The following is a 10,861-nucleotide window of genomic DNA, read 5'->3' as shown; positions in this document are numbered from 1 at the left end:
CGGTGATGGTTACCGGAAGCGTAGAAAGCCACTCGTTTGAGTGCACTCAAGATGGTGTATTTAATACTTATTGTTGTTCTCGGGACTTGTGAGCGAAGTGACCTGCAGCTTTCAACGGCCACTTGATACGAGTGCCGAGGTTTTAAGTTGGTTGTCTAAGCTACACTTGGTTGACCGAGTGTGATGGAGGAAGTGGCGTAATCTGTTGCCTAGCAATGTTCTGCGATATTCAAATTTATTTGCGCGTACTCTAGTCTATTACATTTTATGGGGCCGTTGGTCCATGGATACATATTCAACCAAAAGCCAACGAAACCCGATGCTTTGACCTTCGGCCGAGAGGAAGAACATAATCGTAAATGGTGACCTTGCAAGAATTGTAGGTGAATGGGTGTGGTCTCAGCCTTTGGGCCTTAAGTTTTTACCGATAGACGTTTGAAACATTACCACAGATCCTGGGGGGAGGCGGGGGGGGGGGGGGGGGGATCACTGCAAGTCCTTTCTGTCTTGATGCTTGCTCTTCTTCTAAGGAGTTCCCTTTTTTCTCCTCCGGAGTGCTAGAAGTGTGTCAGCACATCTACAATTGAACTAGCCCAGCTTTGTGCCCTAGGTTCTACAGGCGGGGTTCTCCTCAAACCCAAAGACAAGTCCTCGGTAACTTACCTTCATTCCTGAGGTGAGCAAGTTGGCTTTAAAAAAAGCGAGCAGGCTTTCGTGCGTGCGATAACTTATCACTTACAGGACAAAATGTAATTTTTATTGTGATTACGAGATCCAGTTTAGGGTAAACACAGCAATAAACATAGACAGACGGCATTACCTCTGCACTTACGAATCACTATAGCTGCTGAATCCAGTAAATGTCAGCGCCGTAACAGCTGTGCGAGGATGACGAAGAACAGATCAAAAGGCTTAAATTACATTCGTGCTCTATGCGTCAAAATCAATTCCCGATTTTTTTTCTTTTATTCTGGGCTTTTACGTGTCAAAACCACGATCAGTATATGAGGCGCTCCGTATAGTGGAGAAGTGCGGAATAATTCTGACTGCCTAGGTTTCTTTAATATTTCCCTAAATCCAAGCCTACGAGCATAGTTGCATTCCGCCCCAATCATAATGCAGCTACCGTGGTTGGAATTGAACCCGTGACATCGAGCTCAGCGGCGCTGTGCCATAACCACCGAGCTAAACAATTTTAGAATTGAGCAAGCAAACTTGCTCAATACAGCTGAGTCTATGTTTCTTGAGATGATACGCGTCCAGAAGGTTCCAGAAGCCATTCTCAATAAAATCTCTCTCTCTCTCTTTCTCTCTCTCTCAAGATCTTGCTAAAAGCCTATTGTTTACCTATGTACCTTTCAATTTGAAGTAGTTCCAGGCAGCCAAAGTGTGAAGAAACTGCAGCGGAACGTATCTCGCGGTGCGTGGCAGGGGGAGGCATGGGCGAATGGTTTATCAGTTCTACAATATCAGTTTATCAGTATCTACGAGCGTCTTGAAGACCAGGTAACGCTATTGAGCTACACTTTGGACAGACTTCAAAAACAGCGGCGTCGTGCTTTTTTTTTTTTTTTTAGTTCACTTCTATGTGGGATGCTAGGATGGTGCCGTGCGAACCGTGTGCTAGGATACTTACGTCGCAATGTTTCCACCGTTCCTTCTTCTGTTAAACTAATAATTTACAAAACCTTAATACGACCAAAGCTTGAATACGCCGCTTCTGTATGGGATCCTATGCATGTAAAATCAATCACTGCCCTGAAACTTGTTCAGATTAACTCAACTCGTTTCATTCTAACCACAATCACACTCCTAGCATAACAGCCATAACACCAGCATTTCGCTTCCATCTCTAGCAGCAAGTCGAAAAATTAGTCGCTTGAATTTATTTCATAACATATACTACCATATCTTTCTTCACGACATATTTATTCTATCACCGCAATATATGTCCCATCGCATTGATCATCACTATAAGGTAGGCATTTCATTTTGTAAAACGAAAATATTTTCTGCATATTTCTTTCCGCGCACAGCAATCGAGTGGAACCACCTCCCTGCTGACATTGCATCAATCACTGATAACCAGCGTTTTCGCGAAGCACTGACCACCATTATTTAAGTACATGCCTGTTTGAAATTGTTTTATTACTCACTGTACCTTACTGTTGGTTTTGTTTGTATTTTTCCTACTCCCCTATGTAATGCCTTTACCCTTGAGGGTAAATAAATAAACAAAGAAATAAATATGTACTCTATACTGCTCGCACACTTCCTCTCAATATTGTATTGTCGTCATGAATGGTAACGAATTCGAATTCAATATGTACAGTTATGTTCTACGCATGGCTGTAGATAATAATGACAAGCTGCGTTGAGAAGGGGAGGCTACACGCCTTGTACGTATGTTATGGCTTGGAAACTTGTTTTGCACGGATTTTAGCTTTTGTGTTCTGAAATACAAGGGCACCGGTACGTCACCTTCAAGCTCGGAACATCGGCGTTGTATCCCCTAACGAGAGAACGTGAACTAGCACAGCTAAGGGGCATCTTAAATGACATCTTGAGATTTTTTTGACGACCATGTCTAGTGTAAGCACTTGGAACGTAAAACAGGTAATTCCGGTGCCATTGCACTTTACATTGTTTGCACCAAGTAGACACATGGTTAATAAAAAAAAAAAGCAGAAACAATATTTGTGGTCTTGTTAAACAACTGCCTTGTGAGGAGCCCTAGGTTTTTCCCGAATTGACAAATTATCACACTTGCACTATAATTGAGCGATGAAGGGCTTGAGTTTATAAGTACAGCCTGTAACGTATGTATCAGCAAAGTGTGGTGCTCTAGAAATGCGCACATATTTCTGGCGCCTATCAGCGCTCAACCGAGCTGGGTCGACGCGTTCAGTTCCGTGCTGATTGACCCCTCTTCCCTTATATAACAGCATTCTTAGAGTAACGGTGCCTCTAATGTTTGGAGAACCGCGATGATTCCGGCGATCTTCACTTCGCGTGGCCCGCTTCCGGTCGCCGACCTTCCTTGGGAAGCTTGTTGACTTTTCATTTTCTGCGTGTGCTGCGTTCGCAATGCTGTCGCACTTCCGTCTGATTTTCTTTCTTAGGACGAATTAGCACATTTTTCTCACTTCTCCGCTTTCGTCGCAGTATTACGTCATCTATTGCACCACTTCCTCGTTATAGGACATGCTTGCGGAAGACCAACCGGAAGAAAACGATGCAATGCAGCCCACCTCCTGCGCGCAAACCGCGGAAAGAATGTGCTCTTGCAATGAGGCTTCTGTACAAGGAAAGGTTGCTTGCATGAGGTTGCATTTTCAACCCAGTTTGAGCATTGAGCACCGATATGTACTGCAGCTAAAATAAGCTGCATATTCGGTGAAAATGTTTGTTGTTGTTTTTTTAACAGCGGAGCCTTGATAAGCCATGTGTGAACTTTATCGTGGGGTAATGTCAGTCCCATTACTTTTTCTGTCAATTTTTTTCTCTCCGTATCGTCAGTCACGAATCAGAAGCAATAACATTCGAATACAGCGCATAAACGCTGCGCAACTTTTCTTTCTTTGGAAAACATGGAGGAAGACGTTGCAGTTCTGCCGCGGGCTGCGGCAACCAACACATCCGCGATGAATAACCACTTATGTGTAAAGCCAGTTCTACAAAGCACGCAAAAACACTGCGCTCGTGTAGTTCAAACCCTGCTCAAATCCTGCGCTTAATGTAGCTCCAATCCTGCTCAAGTTCTGCGCTTGTGTAGTAAAAATCCAGTGCTATAATGCAGCTCCACTAACGTGAAATCTGGGTGATTGCGAATCAGTGATGCGCCGGCGTTTCCCTTATGTTAACTTACCGTTAGTTTGAACAACACAAGCGCCGGATTTGAGCAGGATTGGAGCAACATTAAGCGCTGGATTCAAACTAAGTGCTTGTGTAGTTCAAATCCAGCGCTAATTCAGCTCCAGAACCGAGGGAAGTGCGAAGCAGTGATGCGCCGATGTTTCACTTGTGTTATTCTTGTACTATATTGCACAAGTGAAGAGGAGGGGAGGGGTGGAATAAACTTTAATGTCTATAGAGGGGAGGGGAAATGGATGGTATAATTTTTTTTAACTGCGCTAACACACACTGACAAGGACGAGGCAGACAAGACGTGCGCAGACTCGCAACTGAATGTTTAATGGGTGAAAATGACATATATACAGAGAAAAATGAACACATCTGATTGGCAATCCAACCATGGATCCAACCATGGAAATGGAGCCCAGGCTGGACAGGGGGACTAGGTCGGGGCCCAGGAAGGCGCAACACTAGCCGACCATTCTGCCAGCCTGGTTTGAACGACCAGGTCTGTCGATCGCAGTGTCCATTCCCACACCGCCGGTGAGGGAGCTTGCTTCGTCAGCTCTCTAGGGGGCGAATTGCTGGGGCATCCCGGTGTAATGTGGTCCTGGCTCGCCTCTGCCAGGCCACAATATGTCCATTTTGATACATTATCATCTTTGATGATGGTAGCTACGCGCCTGGGGCTCAGGCGGGCGCAAACCCCATAGCGTTTTTAAGTGAAGAGGAATCGAGCGCTTGTAGGGTATTGGCGTCCTGTATTGCCCTGCGCTGGCACCAGACTGGCGTTTCGGAAGCGATTTTCATGAGTTTCTGCTGATTCTCGCATATCCCTGGCTCATACCCGCATATCCAATGCGGGTATGCGCCACACGTTGTTTTATTATCGTTAATCGTGACGTAACTGACGAGCATGTGATGTTATTGATGTCGTGACCTATCATTCCTGTTGATCATATATTCGTACCCTTCCATGCCAATTTTGGTCTATACCAAGTGAGTGACACGCGAGTTTTCGGCAGATCTTGTTTGTGCACGTGACCACGATGACATGACATCACATTAGACGCCGACAGCCCGGGCCCCTAAACTCTTCGCACTTAAAAGCCCCGGAAGTTTATTCACTGCCGTATATCCTCCTAAGACCCTTTATACAATACATTGCCTTCAACAATTTTTTCGAAATTCATACGGAAGCGATTACGCAAAATATTCATTCTGGGTTAAAGTACGGTGCGTGTGTAACTGTAAAGAAGTCGTTTGCTCATATTCTTGTCATCCGCTTTCGGAAAATTTGACTCTCAATTGATCAAGACCTCTGTGTCATCATAGACTGCAGAGAGCAATCTTGAAGTGTGTTTTGAAATCACTGAGATTGTTTGAAAATACTGGACGAAGCAGCCACATGGCAATGTACTACGCGTAGTTCCCTCTTCATATCTGCGTTTAAGCAATGAAATGCAGTTTTTACCATAGCAAACTGAGGAGGTGATGAAAAGTTTTTTTTTCGTGCATGGAGACGCAGCTTTAGGCATCTGACCATGGTATTCAAATTTTTAAAATTGTTTTATAAGTCCATAACATAACAGTAGACAATAAAAACTACATTGAAGAGCACTTATATCCCATGGTTGTGTTCGGGTCTCAGGAAGATATGTAAGCCCTGTGACGTCATTGTCACGTAGGTCTTGTGGACGCAGGTAGATACAAACGATAGAACTGCCCACTTCTGATGCCAATGCAATACTGTGCGCCGTACGAACAACACCCACGCACTTGTCAGCACAGACGTGCTCTCTCCAATATGGAATTTGAGAAATGCTGACAGATCTTCAACGACTAGCGTTCTGAAGCGAAACAGACGCAAGAAATGCTCTCTCTTCACTCTATCGCACTGTTTCAATATTCCGGTTGCTACTCTGTGTTGACCCGAAGTACAACCGCAGTCTACGAGAGGACATGATCTAACGAGACCTGTCGCTGGAGCCAGCGCTTCGACAAGTGCTCCTGGCTCTGTAGCTCCATAGCATCCTTTGTTCGACTGCTGTCCATCATTTCAAGTTTCCAGCATTCTGTGATCGTTTCTCTTGTTATGAATCTATGGTACTCGCAAGTTCATCGGACCAAAATTATGTTTTCGTAACGGGGGCATTGACCTGTAGTAACGTTTTTTTCGTGTTCTCGCACAAAGAACTGGGCTCATACGAAACAGGCTGTGAAAGCCCCAGCTATAGCAACGAAAGTGTCTGTAGAAACATTGAATGGGGCGAAGAAAAGTCATTCTATTTCAAGCATGTATCAGGAAAGTGTTCAGCAATAGAAAGAAGTATTTATCTCGTTTTATCTTCGGCCACACAGTGTGTTATAATAATAATGAACCATACGGAGATTAATATGGAACGATTAATTAATTGTTTGTTTCCTTTCTTGTCGATTTTGTTTGGCTTGTTAGGGAGATGTCGAAATTCTGAATGAAAAGTCAATTCATTGCGAAGTTTATTAAGTAAGCTCAAAAATAATCTTTTTTTTTTTAAGTCGACCTCACAAAACAGCTTTCTTTATGGCAATTCTTAAGGAATTAAATACGTTAGTCCTCATAAGCCGTAATCCTTCTATTCGTTTATTCTTTATACGTATTGTCCCCATATGGACAGATACAGATACATTGGGACACAAACACACACTTCTAAACTTGTCTTTATTTTATTTAAATGGTTTTTACAGCAATTTACAAATATTTATACAATACAATTACCACTATTATTACAGCTTGCAACGCTGGCCATACAAAGCAATCACACATCTTATATTTTGCTCAACATCGCATCCTCGATTTATGATAGGGATACATGATCAGTGTCTCAAAGGTTCAAGACTTCGCGACTGCCTCGCCCTTATGAAGCAGTAATATCAGATCTACTTGCATTAACGCCCGTTATGCACACCAATAAATAGTTATATGGTGCGTCAAGTAGCATGAATACGATAAAGGTATGGATATCGACTATCGGAGAGGAACACAGTTGATGTTGATAGACAAATGAAGTGAACGTACGTCTTGCGTCACTCGCTAACGGAGTAATTCAGTAGAGAGCATGACGAGGCATATTTGGCAGCTTTCTTGCTGAGTGCTCTTTCTCTCAAGTAGTCTGCAGCTATACAGTTGTTTACGTGCCACTCGCCGTATATAGGCTTATATCCGCGTCGCTTCGAAATTATTGGACTCGAAAATGAAAAGGAAAGTGCTCGGAGTGTGGCCGACATACCGAAATAGCACTGTGGAATGCTTTCACACTAGAAGAGGAAATACTCGAGTCGTTTAGAAAGGCCAGAGCGCGAAGACAACTCGGGCGTAATAAGCGGCCGCTAATAAAGCCAGCCCTCCAAATGTAAGCCCTATTCTCCTAGTTGCCTCCCCCCCTCCTCCTCCTCCTCTCACCAAGAATGCGCGTGGCACATCAGGAAACGACGAATGGAAGCGTCATCTAAAGCGGTCGCGATGGATGTCGCCGAAAAGTCTCGAAGTTGTTACACTGAGGCGACAGATTACGTTATCTCGGTCGGTATTTCGCGCCTTGTTCCAAAAGCACGTTGGTCTTAGGAAGGAGAAAATAAATCCTTTCTTGTGACGGAAGGAAAAATTATTCAAGAACTAGAGGCAGCGTAGGTATATATATTTTAGGGCGCGATAGTTTTTGGCAAGGCGCTATACATGTCGCGTTCGGGAACACACGCTGCAGCTCGTACCGAGGACGGTAAATCGGCGGTTTACGAGCATGGCTCAAAAAAACGATCCTCTTCCACCGCACTGCTTATCACTGTGAAAGATCTGTCCTGCTCACGCACACAGTCTAATCTGCTTTCTCTCTACTTGTAATAAAAGCACAAAAATCCGCGGATCTGGCACGACGTTTGAAAGAGAAAAAGGAAGCTGGAAAAAAAAAAGAAAAAGAGCGGCGGCCCCTCCGGAGACAGGAAATTCCTGGACCTCGAGGCTGTGTCAGATTCGATACTCACTAGCAGCACCATTTATCGTTACGAATATCGGAGCCTGGAAACCGGAGAGTGCCCTGCATTAGTCGTACGCATACCTTGATCTACAATGCAGTGCTGTAACGCCGTCTCAACGTCATACGCGTGTCATTTACTGAAATCGATTGTGTTACTAAATGAACAGCTTTCAATTTTGCAATGGGAAGGAAGTCATTGTTTCAGGGCTCGCCGTGATGTTGGATGTATTCTAAGCAAAATCTGTTCCCTCATTGTGTAGAGTAATCAAATAGAAGACGTCGCTTACGTGAGCATGAATACACAGGCCACCTCTACCGTTCATAAGGAGAGGGATCCCTCCTGAAATGAAGGTATGTTTCGGTTGGGCATTTATTCCTGTTTTCTTTTCTTTCTTTGTTAGTCTGTTCAGACTTCGCATTAGGAGAACCGCATAGCGACCCTATTTTGCACCCTTACCTTGTACTGGGGAAGTAATATATGCACGGTGCCATCTGCGCGTTATGTGAGGCGTAGGACGTGTAATAGCCCGAGCCTTGCATAGTGCTGCCCGACAGGTCTGGTGCCTGCGATGTTCCTATCTTTGCGCATTCATCTATCAGTTATCTTTTGGACAACTGATAGCCGGAATAATGCAGGTCCGAGACACGTGGAAGTGGTCAGCGGCGAACTTCGTCGCGGCAATGTTCCTCGTGATATTCGTCGGAAGTATCGCTGGTTAATGGCACGTCAGGCACGAGCAGTGCATTTATTACCTCCCTAGGCAAATCCATGTGAACGGAAGGCATGTTCTCTCTCTATATACGGAACTACTGAGCGGATGTATAGCGGATGGATAAGGGACGTTGCATTTAAAATTAAAAATTCACGTGAGCACAGGAACCTTATTTAAACTCAACGGCAGGGAAAATGTTCAATTAAGTTATGTCAGCCAATAAAGCTGCCAGCGCTTACAGTTGTCGAATGATTCGTGCTGCCACCTGCTAATTTCCTGGTTAGCTCAAATAGTAGAGCGGCGGCCAAGGCTTTAATGTCCTTGGAGGAAAGAGTTGGGCCCTTTTTTTCAATTCCGTTAGGAGTTTTCTTTCTTATTGTATTCCGAAGTTTTTATACTAATCGCTTAGGAATTTTGAATTAAAGAATTTCAATGTTTCACACGTCTTTGAAGGCTTAGCTACAAAAAGCTGTTCTCATGGACCTACTCACAATGCTTCCATCTCAATAGCAACTTCAGGTAAAAGAGGCGAACTTGCTTCACCGCACTTCACAAATACCACGTCAATACAAGTCAGACTGTATTCCAGGTCCGACCTGCTTCGCACTATCTCCTGTTCACCGCAGCGAGTTGAACTTCTATCTGCCCTTAACTGTCTAAGAAGAACAAGGTAGGGGGTACGCGCCATAATAGAGGAAGCAAGCAAGCCAGCAAGAACAAAATATCTCAATTCTTCTTTTTTAGGTTTTATTCACTCTACCAACAAATGACTGCAGTTCGGCAGGCCAGTTGTGTTTTTACATCCCCAGTGACCAACTGCAATGTTTAACCATTCGGGTGCCCAATGCCACATCCACATTCATTTTATTTTTAGAGTGCAGCTCTTAAGCGCCCGTTCTGGCGGCGAGGGTCGGCAACGGAGTTGTCACTCGTAACCGAGTGAACGAGCGCAATAAATGAAGGAGCGAACGCGGAAGCGCAGCGGGGAATGAAAAAAGCGGCGAGAGCTAAGATAGCCCGAGGGTGCAGCGGAAGCATGAGGCGGAAAGCGGATGAGGGTATGGCGAAAGCGTGAGAAAAAAATCGTAGTGCCCAGCAAGATGCGCACTGCGGCGACCATGGCTACGAGATGGCGCCACAGTAGCGCGCGTCGTCTGAGAGGTCTGTCGGCGGCGGCGGCTGTGAATCGCGCCCACGCGTTCTCACGATCTCCTGATTATCGAAGCAGTCGCGCCACACTTCGCTCTGTTTGCAACGTATCGCACGAGACAGATTGTCCCCGCCAGCCAATGTATCGCGAAATAGAGCGGCGCTCAAGTTTCGCATTAGGGAGTATCGTAATCGTCGGTGATTTTTTTTTTTACCGCTCTTTCTCCCTATAGGCAATCTTCTACCACGTTCCCCTTTTCTCTGGACTGCGCAGCGGATGTGTCCGCCTCCATGGCAGAGAAACAGCACATTTCACTAATTCAATCAGAACGCTTTGCAAGGTAGTAAGGCTTGATTCACACCCCCTTCATCCACCCCATCGCGTCACCATCACACCATGGACGTCGGTCAGGAGAGAACCTTCGTTTGCCGGTTTCTCCTCAATTAACGGGACGCGGTCGACGTTGATCGATGCTTTTAACGACAGCCAAAAAGACTAGCTCTCTCCTGACGGACACCGGATGTAGGCTGTGTGAATCAAGATAAAGACCGTGCTGAACCGATTACAACGGCGCAATTGCTCTAGCACAGCAATATACAGGCCGTCCCTAAAAACATCGAAGTTTCAAAGTAGACGCATTATATGATCTGCAGAGATGTCAACGAAACCAACTTACTGTCTTGCATCATCGCAGTTTTCTCTCTCTCTCTCTGCTGATGTAAATGTAGCGGCCTGTTTCACAATAGTCCGTGCCAGTGTGCGAGAAAATTGCTGAGCAATAGTCACCATTTAGCTGCTTTAATTTTTATTGTATAAAAGTACTGAACCTAGGCCCTGAACTAAAACAAAAAGCTATTGTACGACTTCTTCTTCTTCCTGGAGTTTTACGTGCCAAAACCAGTTCTGATTATGAGGCACGCCGTAGTGGAGGGCTCCGGATTAATTTTGACTACCTCGGGTTCTTTAACGTGCACTACAACGCAAGCACACGGGCGTTCTTGCATTTCGCCTCCATCGAAATGCGGCCGCCGCGGCCGGGATTCGATCCCGCGACCTCGTGCTCAGCAGCGCAACGCCTTAGCTGACTGAGCCACCCCGGCGGGATATTGTACGACTAATTGCATGCCTAC

Source organism: Dermacentor silvarum, chromosome 6, assembly GCF_013339745.2.
Source record: "Dermacentor silvarum isolate Dsil-2018 chromosome 6, BIME_Dsil_1.4, whole genome shotgun sequence".
Classification (NCBI taxonomy): Eukaryota; Metazoa; Arthropoda; class Arachnida; order Ixodida; family Ixodidae; genus Dermacentor; species Dermacentor silvarum.
Note: the sequence above shows the minus strand (reverse complement) of the source record.